The sequence below is a fragment of the Arachis stenosperma genome, chromosome 4, assembly GCF_014773155.1.
Source record: "Arachis stenosperma cultivar V10309 chromosome 4, arast.V10309.gnm1.PFL2, whole genome shotgun sequence".
NCBI lineage: Eukaryota > Viridiplantae > Streptophyta > Magnoliopsida > Fabales > Fabaceae > Arachis > Arachis stenosperma.
The window spans coordinates 23,367,335-23,383,019 of record NC_080380.1 but is presented as its reverse complement, the minus strand read 5'-3'; positions in this window follow the sequence as shown (position 1 = coordinate 23,383,019).

Genomic DNA, 15,685 nt, shown 5'->3' with positions numbered 1-15,685 from the left:
GATCACCATTTACTTTTATCTATCTTCTCTTTCTCATCCTATTAAAAAAAAAAAGGGGAAGAGGAGTTCATGAACTGCCTTTGACCTATGTGGTCCCCACCCATGCAAGGGATTCCCTTTCACGCGAAATGCAGGATTAAACTAACTAAACTAACCAATAAATGGAGTATCTTATATTTGCCTAACAATTTCATATTTATTTCATGTTTTCTTCTTCTTTTTTTTTTACTTTTTTTAATTGAGAAGAAAAAAATTAATAAATATTCCATAAAATTTAAACCTAATATTTTTAACATGAAATTATTTAATTTATTCAAAAATAAAATTTGCTTATGTTTTATGAGAAAAAGAAGTCAAAATAAAAGAATTTTATAAACTAAATTATTACACACAAATTGAAAAAAAAAACATTATTACGAAAAATGTTTAATGAACACCAAATATCAGTCAATATAGGTTAGCTTATATTCTATAGTTTTTTAATATATATTTTTAATAAAATAATTAAAGATTTTATAGTAAAATAATCAAATTTTTTTATGATAACATAATCAAATATTTATGAATAATATCTAAAATGGTCTTAATGTGAACTAAAATAGCTACTCATTTTCATAAATACTCAAATTAGCCTCTCAAATTAAGTTTTGAGTATCTCCATTTATTCGTAATTCAACTTCATTATTACAATGCTTACTTAGACTTTTAAGTGCCAACATAACAATCCAAAAGATAAAATGACGTAAGCACCACATGAATATCATCAAAATAATATTTTGAATTAATTGACTGAACTGAATTTAGTCTCTACCTCAATATAAAAACCCAAGTCCAAAATGAAAAAATCACATTCATCTTGATCAGTATGTAACCAAAAATGAAGCACATATTACATAACAAAGATGTAAGCAAAACATTTGAAGGCCAAATATGTAGCAAATCATGGTGATAAATGTGAAATCAGCAATATATAAAGATCTGTAGTATCATTTCCTACAATTTGATAAAACTACAACCAACAATAAAACAGTAAGATGCCAGAACTAAATGAAGTCATCCAATAACATGTGACAAGTAACACTTCTACCAAATACCATTGTGATACACACATAACCGCCAAATATAATTGAAAGTATCCACACAAATTAACAATGAACATGTTTAAAACAAATTACTAACCATCAAGACTTCCTAAAGGAAGAACACCATGTCCACTAGCACCAGAATAATTGTTATAGCAGGAAAGAGAGAAATTACACCAAATGTAAATAGTAGTGTAGAGAATGGTTAGTTAGCTTGTGACTTAATAAAACTGTTAAAGCAATTAAGAATCTAATAGATTTTTCATATTAGGCAAAGCTGTTAGTTATTCATATTATTAATGTATAAATAGGAGTGCAAGTCTTGTATCTAAAACACAATCAATAATATTGCTACTTGATGTATTTTTATTTATTTTCTCTCAATTTCTCCTCTTCATTTACTGTTCTTCATATTCTTTAGATTCTTTTTCAAATCTTCACATGGTATCATGAGCCAAGGTTCTTTCAATATGACCATGGTAGTAATACTCACTTTTTCTTCTGATTCCAATTATTTTCTTTCAGTTATCATAGATTTGTTGCATGAAAACAACTATAGTACATGGCGCAAAACTATACTCATCACTGTACAGAGCCAACCTTTAGAAGATTATTTTTCAAAAAAAAAATTTCATCTCAATTTGCTAAAAAAGGTGGAAAACCATCAACTATAAAATCAACTATATGAATTTTTTGACCTCTATGTACCAAGAAACATACCTACTGTACTCAATTCTACTTCTATTTCTAGCAATGTTAATAAAACAGCACTCACTTAAAAAAAAATAGATGTTGATATAATTGTTCTATGGCATAAGAGACTGAGACATCCAACTCTAAAAATTGTTCAAACTATTCTCAATAAATGCAATATTCCTTCATTAATTCTAGTTCTTTATTACCTATATATACGTGAGTTTTGTTCAATGGCAAAAATGTATCAATTGCTATTTAATCTTTCTACATCTATTCATACTAAATTTTTGCAATTAATGTATGTAGACATATGGGGACCATCACCAGTAAATTCAAGAAGCGATTCCACTAGGGAACCAACTAGGAGGATAGCCAACTAGTTTAAAAACAAGAGGTCTGTTATAAAAAAGAAAAAACAACGTTCCACTACCTTAATTTTTCGAATTTTAAAATTAGAAATATAAAGGATTGGCTTGAGTTGGCTTAAGTTATAGTTGGCTCCCTAGACTTTTCCTTCAAGAAATAGTTTTCATTTTTATATTAGTTTTGTTGAAGCAAATATACTAGTATCTTTCTTTTGGTCAACAAATCAGAAGCTTTTAAAGTCTTTAAACAATACAAATTGAGGATGGAGAAGTAAATAGAACACTCCATTTTAGCTCTACAATCTGAACATGGTGGGGAATTTACTTCTCAAGTTTTTACTGCATTTTTAGCATTAGAAGGTATTATTCATAGAATATCATGCCCTTATTCATCAACAATAAGGCAATGTTGAGAAAAAGCACAGACATATTACTAAAGTTGGGCTTTCTCTCTTAGCCACGGCCTCATTTCCAATGATGTTTTGGGATGAAGCCTTCATAGCAGCTGTACACCTTATTAGTAGGTTACCAACTGCTGTTTAAGACTTTAAAACACCTTTTGAGGTGCTTTTCCATAGAAAACTGATTATGTATTTCTCAAAGTGTTTGGGTGTGCATGTTACCCTTTATTAAGACCATACAATAGACATAAATTTGATTATAAATCTCATTTATGTCTCTTTTTGGGTTATGATAGTAACTATGATGCTTTGATAAAATGTGACACATGGAACTTGGTTGAACCACCTCCTGGAGTTGCAGTTATTGGTAGCAAATGGATTTTTGCTATAAAAAAGGATCCACAAGGCAAAATTATCAAATACAAAGCAAGACTTATAGGGAAAGGATTCCAGCAAAGAGAAAGGGTGGACTTTGATCAAACATTCAATCCAGTTATTAAACCTCAAAGAATAAGAATTATTCTATTAATTGCAGTCACACATGATTGGAAACTAAGGTAGTTTGATTTTGAGGGGAGATATAAAGACTAGTAGTATAGAGAATGGTTAATTAGCTTGTGATTTAGTCAATAAAACTGTTAAGGCAGTTAGGAATCAACAGAATTTTCATATTAGGCAAAGCTGTTAGTTACTCATTATTAACGTATAAATAGAAGTCAAAGTCTTGTATCTGAAACACAATCAATAATATTACTACTTGATGTATTCTTATTCATTCTCTCTCAACTTCTCTTCATTTACTGTTTTCTATATTCTTTAGATTCTTTTTTCAAATCTTCACAAGCCTATTAACCAATTTGAAATACCATTTGATTATATTCATATAGTGTCTACGTCATTTTATTTTTAGAATGCCATGTTGATACTTAATAATCCAAGTCAATATTAAAGTAATGGAAGTTGAGTTAACCCCAAAGGGATAATTGGAGATTCACAAAACTCACTTTAAGGGACTTATTTTGATATTTATAAAAGTAAAGGACTATTTTAATTTACGCTCGAAAATTTGGAGACAATTTAAATTAGGGATGACAAAAATATCTGCGTAATGGATAATAAGAGATTTTAGCAGAAATCCACAAAATAGATTCACTTATATATAAAAGCTATGTTATATTGTTTTGTTAGAAACTATTTTTATTTCATGTTTTTTAAATATGTATGTTGGAGATTGTATATATACGTGAATTATATTACATTGTGTTTTAATATAATAAACTTGTTTGAATTGTATTAAGTTATGGTCGTGTTAATTTTTTTATTTTTAAAAATATATCTATAGGTATTTATAAATATCTATTTTTTCTGTGAAGAGAATTAAATAGAATATGTCACAGAAATAAGACAAAGACATAACATTTTCCTAAATAAGAATGAAAAAATGAAGGAGAAAATTAAAATACCAATTTCATGAATTTTTGTTGCCATTTTTGGTTTAGACATTACTCCATTTAAAATATGTAAGGCTATTTGTAAATAAACATAGGACAACAAAAAAGAAGTACAAAAATACAAAATTATATCAGATAAATAAAATATAGACATAAACATTATATCTTAAAAGAAGTAAATACTAAATTAGTATCCGAAAGATTCTGATGCTGACAAAATAGTACCTGACATTTGTTATTGACAAAATAATCCTAATGCTGACATGGCCACCACGTTTTGATGACATAGCAAAAATCCTTCCCCACCCTAATCTTTCCCCTCCAACGCACTTCCCCTTCCCCCTCCCCTCTTCCCCTTCCAGAATGCACTCTCCCCCCTCCCCAACCCTAATCCTTCCCTCCCCCTCCCTAACCCTAATTCCTCCCTCCTCAATTCAAAATCCCCCCTTCTGAACTCTAATCTCTTTCCCTTGCCCCTTTGAACCCTAATCTCCTTCCCAATATACTGTCTCACACTCTCAACTCACTCTCCCCCAAAATGGCAATGGAGCTCAACCTTTTTAGTCTTACAGTGTCATCGACACCGCACTGTCGCCATCTTGTCGTCGGGTCTTCTGCGTCCGCCAGTGTCGTCTGTCTCCTTTGTCAACATTGCGTTGTCTGTCCGCCTTTACTGCTGTCGACTTCACTGCCTATATCTACTTGCTGCTCGCCCCCAGTCGCTGTCCTGCCTCCTCTGTTTGTGTTTGATCCTGACTCTGTCGTGTTGTGTCTCCTCTGTCTCTGTTGTTCTTCTTATGGCCTTGTCTAAATCTGCTTCTTACTTTGATAGTGTTTGTATTAAGCTTTATTTTATTTTATTTTGATCATTGTATATGAATTTGTTTGTTTTTTCTGAGTTTTATTGCTATTAATTTTTAAATGATAAATTAACCTAAAAATTTGGGACAATTCATAATTTGGGGCAATTTTGTTGATGTTGAGGTTGTTGTTGCTGTGAGTGGTGGTGTTGAGGAAGGGAGAGGAAAGTGTGCGTTAGAAAAGGGGGAGTGGTGGAGATTGTTGTTGCTGTTGATATTGAGGTTGTTGTTGCTGCGAGTGGTGGGGTTGAGGGAGAGAGGAGTAGTGTGTGTTGGAGAGGGAGAGTGGTGGAGGTTGTTGTTGCTGTTGATGTTAAGGTTGCTGTTGATGCGAATGGTGGTGTTGAGGAAAAAAGGGAGAGTGTACATTGGGGAGACGGTTGTGATGGGGCTGCGATGGGAAGGAGGAGTGTGTGTTGGGGATGGGGGCTGCGACGGGGAGGGAGAGGGAAGGGGAGGGAGTGTGTGTTGGGGAGGGGCTTTGGGGGTGGTTTGCCAAGTCACCAAAATACAGTGGCCACGTCAGCATTGTTCTTGCCAGAGATTTGATCCGGCGAGCTCGGGGTCACACTTGTAAAATTTTAAAATTTTTTAGAGACTATTTTGTCAATAACAAAAGTAAGATACCATTTTGTCAGCATCAAAATATTTCGAGTACCGATTTGGTATTTACCTCTATCTTAAAATACTAAATTGATGTATCTTATGTTCTTCTTAATAAAAATATAAATATACTAATTTTTCTATCTTTGATTTTTATATAGGTAAACTACTAAAAATGCACTAGAATAATTTTATTGCTGACAAAAATGTATCCCGATTTTATTATTGACAAAAATATTTTTAAATAATTTAAAAATCAACAAAAATACTCGTAAAGAATATTATTTTTTTTGTAAGTGGCAAATGACTTTTGTATTTAACAAACTGCTTATGCATTTAATCCAAAATTTTATAGGAATATTTATATAACTATTTTAAAAATATACAAAAAAAGAGATAAAAATTTGATATCTATGTTTTTTTTTTTAAATTATTATTGGTTGTTGATAAAAAAATCACAAAAAATGTATATTTAGTGAAAAGTTACCAAATTTTGAGAATAAAAATATCTCATTTTTCTAATCATGCTTGCGAAAAAATAGCTTCAAAATTCAATCTCTAAAACATTATTTGAGAATACATATTTAATGTTGGGCCTTTTTGTTACGTTTTAAAATTATTTGAGGACATTTTTGTCGATAACAAAATTTGAGTATATTTTTGTTAGCAATAAAATTATTCAAGTACATTTTTAGTGGTTACTTTTTTATATTTTATTCTAAGTGTCTTAATTATTCTTGATACTATCTTAGATAATGTCCTTTTGATTCACGTTACCTTGTCTTTGTCCTAAAACTTACTAGAATTAGAAGTCTAGACTCTAGAAGTCACCTAATTGGGTGTCTTAGAGTGATTCCAATGGCCAAATTTTTTAGGTCTTTTTACTATGCTTGTTAGAGAGAAAAGAGAATCATACATTGGAGTAGAACTCAAAGTGAGGCTCTTTTCATCGATGACGAGAAAAGATGGTTGTGATTGAGAAACACTGACACGTATAACGAAAGTATTCATTAGTAATATCAGAAAGACAACGTCTAACTATGCATGTCCTAGGAGAAAATGAAATGAATCCAACAAACTCAATTAGATAGAAATCAAGAATTTCTCGCCATGACCAGGACAGAATCGTAGCAAAGTGGCGGTAAAAAAATATGGTGATGATTTCCAACAACGATAGCAGTTTGCATTGTGGCAACGCACATATCAAAGTCAGTCGATACAGTGATGACGAGGTATGGAAGCTGCGTCTTCTTTACGTGGGAGAGGTAATGTTGCGGTGTCGATTTGTTAAAAGTTTCAGTCATGAAAATAAAGTGAAGATGTAGCCAGCAGATATGGGAAAAAAGGGTGATCAAATTTGGGTTGGAATAGGATATGGATTTTGTGTTTATTTGAATTGTTTTTGACACCAAACACTAAAAAAAAAAGTGAGGTTCTTTTCTTATTTTGAAGAAAAGAATTTTTCTAAAGAAGAACTTTTCACTTTCAATAAAATTTTAACATGCGATAATTAATAAAAAAAAATAAAAATATATGATGTATATATTAAGTAGTGGTACGTTGCTCTTTATATATATATATATGACCATTGTATATATATTATATATAATATATATATATATTAATAAAAATATATAATCGTTATTATATTATTATTATTATCAATAAATTAATATTTTATTATTTTATATATGTTATTTACGTATATATTTATTTTCACAATTTTTTAAGTTTTTTTAATTTTTCTTTTAAATTTATAAAACTAAAGTTCTACTGATATTATTTTTTGTTCAAAAAAATAGATCCAAATTAATTCAATTTTTTTAATTATTTGCAAAAACTTTTTTAAAATTTAAATACCGAACAATCTCAAATTTTAAACACTCAAATTTTAAATCAAAATTTTACAATATAGTTGATCAATGCATGATTGAATATTTCAATTGATCCTATAGTTTGTATCGACGAAAAAAACAAAACATTTGGAAATTGAATTTACAACTATTGTGTAGAATTAAGTACTGATATAAAAAGGGGGTAGTTGCATATAAAAAATAATGGTATAAGATCAATAAAGTAGTTGTATAATTTGCTGGCTGCTACGATCAAGCTAGTCAAAACATAAAGAGTGATTCGAATGCTGATGATATAAAGGAGTTGGCCAATAAACTTTATTCCACAAATTATGGTCAAAAATTCACTTTTGAGAGACATGAGAATATACTTCGTTTGGAATAAAAATTGAGAAGCCAACTACTAATACAAACTGGAGGCTCAAAGAGAACCAAGGTCAATGCAATTGGAGCATATTCATCATCATCAAATCCAAAAACACCATTGGCTAAGAAAATCGATGTGGATTCTTCTATTTGCCTACAAAGATAAAAAAAAGAGCAAGAAAAAGGAAAAGAAAAAAGCACAAATGTTAGAAAAAATGAACTAATGGATAGGAAAAAGGAAAGAGGAGAGGAGAGCGAATATAGAGAAAAGATTATAACAATCAAAGAAAAGGAGTTACAAATTCAAATGATGTACAATGCCTGCTACAAATAGCGGAGGATCGTGGCTTTCTTAGCATGTTGGATAGCATTGACTACATGCATTGGCAATGAAAAAATTGTCCAAAGACGTAAAAATGTATGTACATAAGTGGTTATCGTGGGGTTGTAACCATAATACTTGAAGTTATAGCATCTTCAAACCTTTGGATATGGCATGCATTTTTTGGAGTTTCTGGTTCAAATAACGATTCAACATGTTAGATCATGCATCAACGTTCGATAATTTTTTAAATGACCGTGAGGTAAATTACATTATCAACGGTGATAATTATACTATAAAATACTATTAGTAGAGGTATTTTCTTAAATGGGTCACATTTGTTAAATCAATATCAAAGTTACAAGAAAAAAATGCAAGTTATCTGCACAATACCAAGACAAACAAAGAAAAGACGTGGAGCGAGTATCGGAGTGTTGCGAGCACGCTTTGCAATTATATGTGCTCCAATGTGCTTTTGGAAAAAGAAGAAGCTTGCAAACATAATGAGAGTTTATATTATTTGCATATATGATTATTGAGGATGAAAGAGACACTTATACAGAAAATTTTGCTCAAGGCCTAGAATATGACGATGTCGAAATGGCTTATCACAACCTCAATTGGAAAAGAAAGATTTTGTACTATACTATCAATTTCTTCAAAGAAATGCCCAACTTCGAAATTGGCAGTAGCATCGATAATTGAAAGAGGATTTGATCGAACATATATGACAATTTCACCATGCTTGTCGTCAACTATGGAATTTAACTATGTATTTTTTTTATATTAAGTAATTTTGTAAATTAGTTTGTTACCAAGATTATTTCTTTATCAATAATAGGCTTACCATTGTAATTATTTTTTAGTGAGTGTACATAAAGAATACATAGTATATAAGGTGTAATAACTAAACAAATATTTTTTAAGGAGATTTCTCATTCTCTTCAACAATGAGAATAACTTATTTTTTTCCCTCTCTCAATCGCTTCTGGTTCATTAAACCATGAACATCACAGCTTGAACCGTTTAAGGCATGAGATTTTCTTCATGGTGCAGTGAGCGTAGAGAGCAACCAAGCTGTGAATCAAATTAAAAAAAGTTGAGAATTGAGATCCAATCCAATTTTGCCATTTTTTTCTATCCATAATTTTTCTTTCGACATTTTCTTTCTGCCATTCTTACCTCTACCTTCAAACTAATCCAATAGAGTTTGATGAGAGGCTATTTCACAAGATTCTTTCTTGGTGAATATAGTTGTTCCGATCAACGAGTTAGAAGGAAGAAGATCTGAATCCTTACATAAATATCAACACAGTTTGTACTTACATAAATATCAATACAGTTTGTACTTACATTTTTTAAAATTTGTACATATAGCTTAGTAAAATTTATTTATTGAATATTGATGAGTTTAAAAAATTTGAATCATTGTGATGATCAAACATTATTAAATATTAATTAAAAAATTGTTATTTCAATATTTACTTCCAATTGTTTGGCTAATATATTTGTTAGTGTGCAGAATTAATTTTGGACCAAAAAAGAAATATAAGTCCAACTTGATAAATGAAACAATTGGCTTTATACAAAATTACATCACTCAAGTTGATGAGACTTGAATTGGAGATAAGCCCAAACTTCAGGCCCATTTTAATAAATCAAAATGATGAAGAAAGTGGTCCAAGGAAGCCATACGGTGATAATAAAACAAAATGGGTCCAATTTATTGATGCACTCTTCGATTACCCTCTTTCATGAGATAGTGAAATTCAAATTTTAATTAAATTGAATGCATGCATTGGTTACTGAAACACAAATTTCAATTTGATTAAATGCTCACATAGGTAATCGAAGTCCACATTTCAATTTCATTTAATTTTACATTAAATGCTTTGTTTCTTTTCTCTCTTCTCTCTCTTCTCTCTCTTTGTTATTTCGGTTTATCACTTCACTCAGAAAAAAAGAGTGAACAAGTTATCAAAGAAAAGAGAAGTACAGAGAAAACAGTGAAGCTATAAAGAAGAAAAAGACTAGCTTGATGATGGCCTTTACAAAAGGAAGATTCGAAGCATGGTATGGCTAAGATCTTTACTATTGAAGGCAGGATTTCAAGAAGAAGCTTCAAGATCTTCATGCCAAGAGTAGAAAGGATCCGTCTCAGTCAGAGAGAAAGATCTTTGTGGCTAAAGCTCATTTCCATTTTTGTTCATCCAAGAGAGAAGGTAGCTACTGGAGCTACGAAGAGGAAGAAGCAAATATGGAAAAGAAGGAGCTGTCAAGGATCAGAGGTTCATCAAGGGTCAGTGTTCTTTCTTGGAGCCAAAGTCAATATCAAAGGCTTAGAGTGAAGGAACTTGAAGAGAAGGGTTGAGAGAGGTACTTGCATGTTGGTTTTGTTTCGTTTTTTCCTCTCTGTTCTCTCTGTTCGAACCGGCTGTTTGTTGGAGAAGATGTTGGTGGCTTGGTTGAACCGATTTCAACCTTGGAAGTTTCCCTTCTATAATAAGGGTGAACTGCCAAGGGTTGAGACAAAGAGAGTAAGCACAGAGTTCTCATAGCTACCTTAAGTTAATAGAGTTCTTCTCCTTCAATGGGTTTTATTTTATATTCTTTTCTTTAGTTTTGTCTATCTGAGTCTCATGGTAAAAGGCAAACAGAGTGAGGTTTGTAAGAAAAAGCCAATGAGAGGAAAAAGGCAGACAGAGTAAAATTAAAGAAAAAGTCATAGATGTCTAAGAGTTCCTTTGTACATCTGTTTGTTGTATTTCATGATCCTCTGAGAATTTCCTTGCAAGTTGGGTTAGCACTTTGCAGTTGAAAGTTTGGTAGGTGTCCAAGTCAAGTTCAGATTTGGGGATAGAATCTGGATTTGTCCCAGATAGGAATGGGTAGTTCTTAGGGAAGAATTGGTGTATGTAATCTGATGATTATAGTGAAATTCCGTCACAGTTGTAATGGAGACTGGATGTAAGTTGCATTGCATTTAGCAGCTGAACCAGGATACTTCTGGGTGTGATTCTCTCTTTCTCTTCTACTCCTATGCTGTTTCTGTTGTGAAGGAGACAAAAATAAAAAATATCTCCTAACCAGTTACAAAACAAAAAGAAAATGTCTCTTGACTTGTTATTAGACAAAAGCAGAAATATCTCCTAAAATTTCTTTGAAAAAGCAGCAATTAATACTCAGAAAAGAGGGGCTAAGATTCAACCCCCTTTCCTTTAGCCACTGATTACCATCAAATATAATTTAATATTTGTACTAGTCAAATGATAAAAAAATACTAAAAATTATTGGCACTCAAGAGTTTCTCAAAAAAATATATAAGCAAAATTTTTTTTATCTAATTATATTTAAGTATTCATCTTAGTTACAAACAAAAAACTATTATTCTTTAGATGAGAATTTTAAAATCAAAGACCTTTTACTAAGGAACAACCTATTTACCAGAATTTTTTTATTTAAATAAATAAAATAAAAGTAATAATTATCGAAATAAATAATTTTAAAAAATTTACCGCTTTGCATTCCCTAGCCATATCTCGTTTACAGTGTAAACGAGATATGACACGTCAGCTGAAATGTGTCTATCTCGTTTACACTGTAAACGATATATATAGAAGACAATCCCAGTAGCTATAAAAAGATGTGTAACCCTTGGTATTCTTCACAAATTTTTTTCCATCCTTTTTTTGTCTCATATTTCTCACAAAGACAAGGCATTAATGGCCAGTAATAGTCCATACATAGTTGTGCTTGTTTATCCCAATTGTCGTATGAGAAATGGCGACAACGGGATCAAATTTGAGTGTGAGGATCCGATATTATTTTGCACCCAGCGTGTGGAGACGTTGTCGGATTTGAAGAGTTTGATATTGAGCAAGTTCGGTGGTACACAAACGAGAAAAATTGGAAGGGTGGCGTATAGGTTGCTGGCACCCATGGGTAATAGAGTCTTCCAGTTTCGACTATTCCGACTTCTAGGGGACGAGCATGTGCGACTGATGTTCGACATCCATGGGAGGATCATGGTGGAGCAGGTAATGGAGCTTTCTGCAGAGGTGGGACACAGTGGTTGCGGGAGTTTCGTACACTCGACGTATGTACAGGACGATCGACCCCTCGCACCACCGCCCATTCATGTCGCCATTCCAGTGGATGAGGCAAAGGAGGGCGAGCAGGAGCCGGACGAGGATTACATGACGGACAGTGCAGACAGCGACTTGTTCGATAGTGGGGATGAGGATGATTATGTTTTGGAGACACCTGTTCAGACTGTGGCGCGCCATGTTCTGCCTCCACCTCACCCAATTCCAGCACTATTGGCAGTGCCATCTCACTATCACACTCCGGATCTGGATGCCATGCATGAGAGGACTCCATTTTCTAACATGGGTGAAGAGGATTACAACCTAGAGGGCGGTGTAGAGTTTCCGATCGGCCACAAGTTTAGAAGCGGAGAGGCAGTGCTTCAGGGTATGAAGAACTACAGTATTCGGAGGAGTGCCGAGTATCGAGTAATCGAATCAGACCGGTTAAAGCACCATGTGCAGTGCCGTCAAGCTAAGAATGGGTGTCAATAGAGCCTCCGTGTGGCTCTTCGACAAAACCTCGGATACTGGTAAGCTTTAAATTTACTTGCGTTGTTCAGTATTTCTGTTGATATATTAAGTAGGTGTACAACATGGTTAAAGCAATACTGTGTTGTTGTGTTCAGGGAGGTTCTGAGGGTTGGTAGAGTGCATAATTGTCTAGCATCCACCATATCTCAAGACCATCGTTAGTTAGACAGCAGTCTGATCTGCAGGGTCATCTTGCTGTTGATTCAGTTCAACCCCTCTGTAAGCATTTCGGTTTTGCAAGGTGCGGTCCAAACAAGCTATCACTTTAAACCATCCTACAGAAAGGTGTGAATTGCTAAGCAGAAGGCAATTGCACAGATATACAGAGATTGAAAAGAGTCGTACAATAAGGTTCCAAAGCTACTTCAGGCAGTCAGGCACTGCAGAGCTCTTTTCCTGGTACCATTTGTGACCTACGCGTCAAAACATTCTACGATGAACACCTCCTACTACGCGAATACAGTATGTTCGATAAGGTATTTTGGGCTTTCCCTTCATGTGTGGAGGCCTTCAAGTATTGCAAGCCCTTTGTCTCTGTAGACGGTACGCATCTGTATGGTAGGTACGGTGGAGTATTACTTATTGCGGTGGTGCAAGATGGAAATAGCAACATCCTGCCTATTACTTTTGCCATTGTGGAGTCTGAGAGCACCGAGTCATGGTCGTTCTTCCTAACTAATCTGAGACGCCACGTCACCCCACAAGACGGCCTGCTGGTTATCTCCGATGATAGTGGATGACATCCCCTAAGAGCCTTCCATGCGTACTGCATTAAACACATGGCTACGAATTTCATGATTCGGTTCAAGTTAGCCGAGGGCAAGAGATACCTCATTAATGCTGCATGGTGATAGTGACCTCACCCCACGGGAGATGAAACGTGTGCGTCTCCGACCGCCATCGCTCAATGAGTGCTGAAATAAGAGAATTGTCAAAAGTGAAGTCCTTGAGGGGGCACCGTGTCGCCGAATCCGACCTCATGTAGATACGGGACAATGGCGTCCGGTGGAGGAAGGGTATGGCTGACTCGCCGGGACAGTAGAAGGCGAGGACTCTGTGGAATAAGAAAAGTATTTTTACTTATATAGAGGTAATAAAAAATTTCTATAGTATACTTAAGAACATAGAACTACTTCTACTTAAAAATATAATTCCATGTTTCTAGTCTATACATAGCAAATCCTAATTAAATCATAACAATTTTACACAAGCAAATATTGTTTCTAAATTCATCCTACAGACCAATCCCTAAGGCATTTTACTCAATGCTTGTCACTACGGGTCTAGCCTAACAATGTCCACATACTTAGATTAACCAAACAATACCAACTAACCTCGAAGTCGGCCGCTCCAACGTAATGCGACGTCTCGTTCAGTCTGTTGATGTCTCCGTCGTTCTCCGCCTGGCGTGCTATCACCGTATCAGACTCAAATATGGTAGGAAAGGGTTGAAAGAGGGGAGAAAGAGTTTGACTAAGTCAAATTAGGACCCAGAGAGATGCTGTAAACAGTTATATTTATAGGCGCGGTACGACTTTATCTCGTTTACAACGTAAACGAGATAAGGATCTATCTCGTTTACAGTGTAAACGAGATAACAATGGTACATCTAACATGCCTTAGGCTGATGTATTTAAATCGGCAATTATTTTTTAAAATATTTATTTTAGTAATTATTAGATTTATTTTATTTATTTAAATAAAAATACCCTATTCACCATCATGACTATCCTACACTTATATAACTATTAAAAGTAAAGGTTTAATTACTCTGTTGGTCCCTATAGTTTCACGAAATTTTCAATTAGGTCCCTATACTTTTTTTTCTTTTCAATTGAGTCTCTATATGTTAATTTTTTTTCAATTAAATCCCTACCGTGACAAAAACGTCTAAAATAACAAAATATTTTCTTAAAAAAATGAATATTCTCTTTTTGAAGATAACAGGACACTCTTATATTTTAAAAATTCTAAAAAAACCATTCTCACTTGACCCCCACACTCCCATCCATAGCCCAGTGACCCCCCACACTCCCATATCCTTATCCCTAACCTCTCATCGAGCTCTCTCCGGATCTGCCGCACGGTGCCTCTCGCCGTGCCTCCTCCTCTCGACATCCCTGTCATGCCTCGTCCCTTGTATTCTACTCATCCCTTGTATTTCGCTGCACCTCTGTCCCTCTCTCCCTCGCCGTGTCTCGCCTCCGTGCCTCCGTGCTTCCATGCTTCCCTCGCCTTGCCGCGCCGTGCCTCTGTCCCTCCCTCACCACGCCGCCCCTCCATCCCTTGCGCCTGGTTTTGCTGCCTCGCGCCTACTCCCGTGGCTTCCATTTCAGACAGAGCCCAGGACTAGGTTGGATGCAGGGACTTGGGGGGTTGGCCTTAGGTATTGCATTTCGGCTGCAGTGGCTTGTCCGGATTGACTTCTTGTTGCAGTTAAAGGGAATTCTGGATTCTGATTTAATACCATTGAAGTTGAGGTATATACTGCTGAACTCATGCTTATGTGGATTGATCCTTTATTTTTAGTTATATTTTCATCATCATATGATAAAATGGTTCTTATTTTAGTATATACTGATTCACTATATACATGCGATTGTTTCTCTTATCATGCTGCAGCTGTAGAATTGCTTGGGCTAAATGTTTACAACATTGTCCTCAGTGAACTGTACTTGACATGTGGTTCTTATTTTGTAAGTATATTGTATTTTCGTTTGGCAATATTGTATTTCCGTTTGGTAATTGTTCATGACACTGAGGTCTGCCTTTTGTCTAGTTGATGACTTATGTCATGTTATTGTTTCCATATTGCAATGATCTCAACGAAGGAAAGCATATAAGCTTGGAAACCTTCAGTATATGTATTCAAACATTGCATTATTTGCATTTATATTCAGAATGCACAAACATATTTATCCATTGAAACTTGGTAAGAACTTTTTAAAATATGAATTTATCTAATATAAGCTATTCATATGAATTAGCATTGAAATATCCAAGTTTTACTGTAATGATGGCAACTAATATTTTTGGTAGCTTGAGTTTCTGATGCATGCTCTTGTGT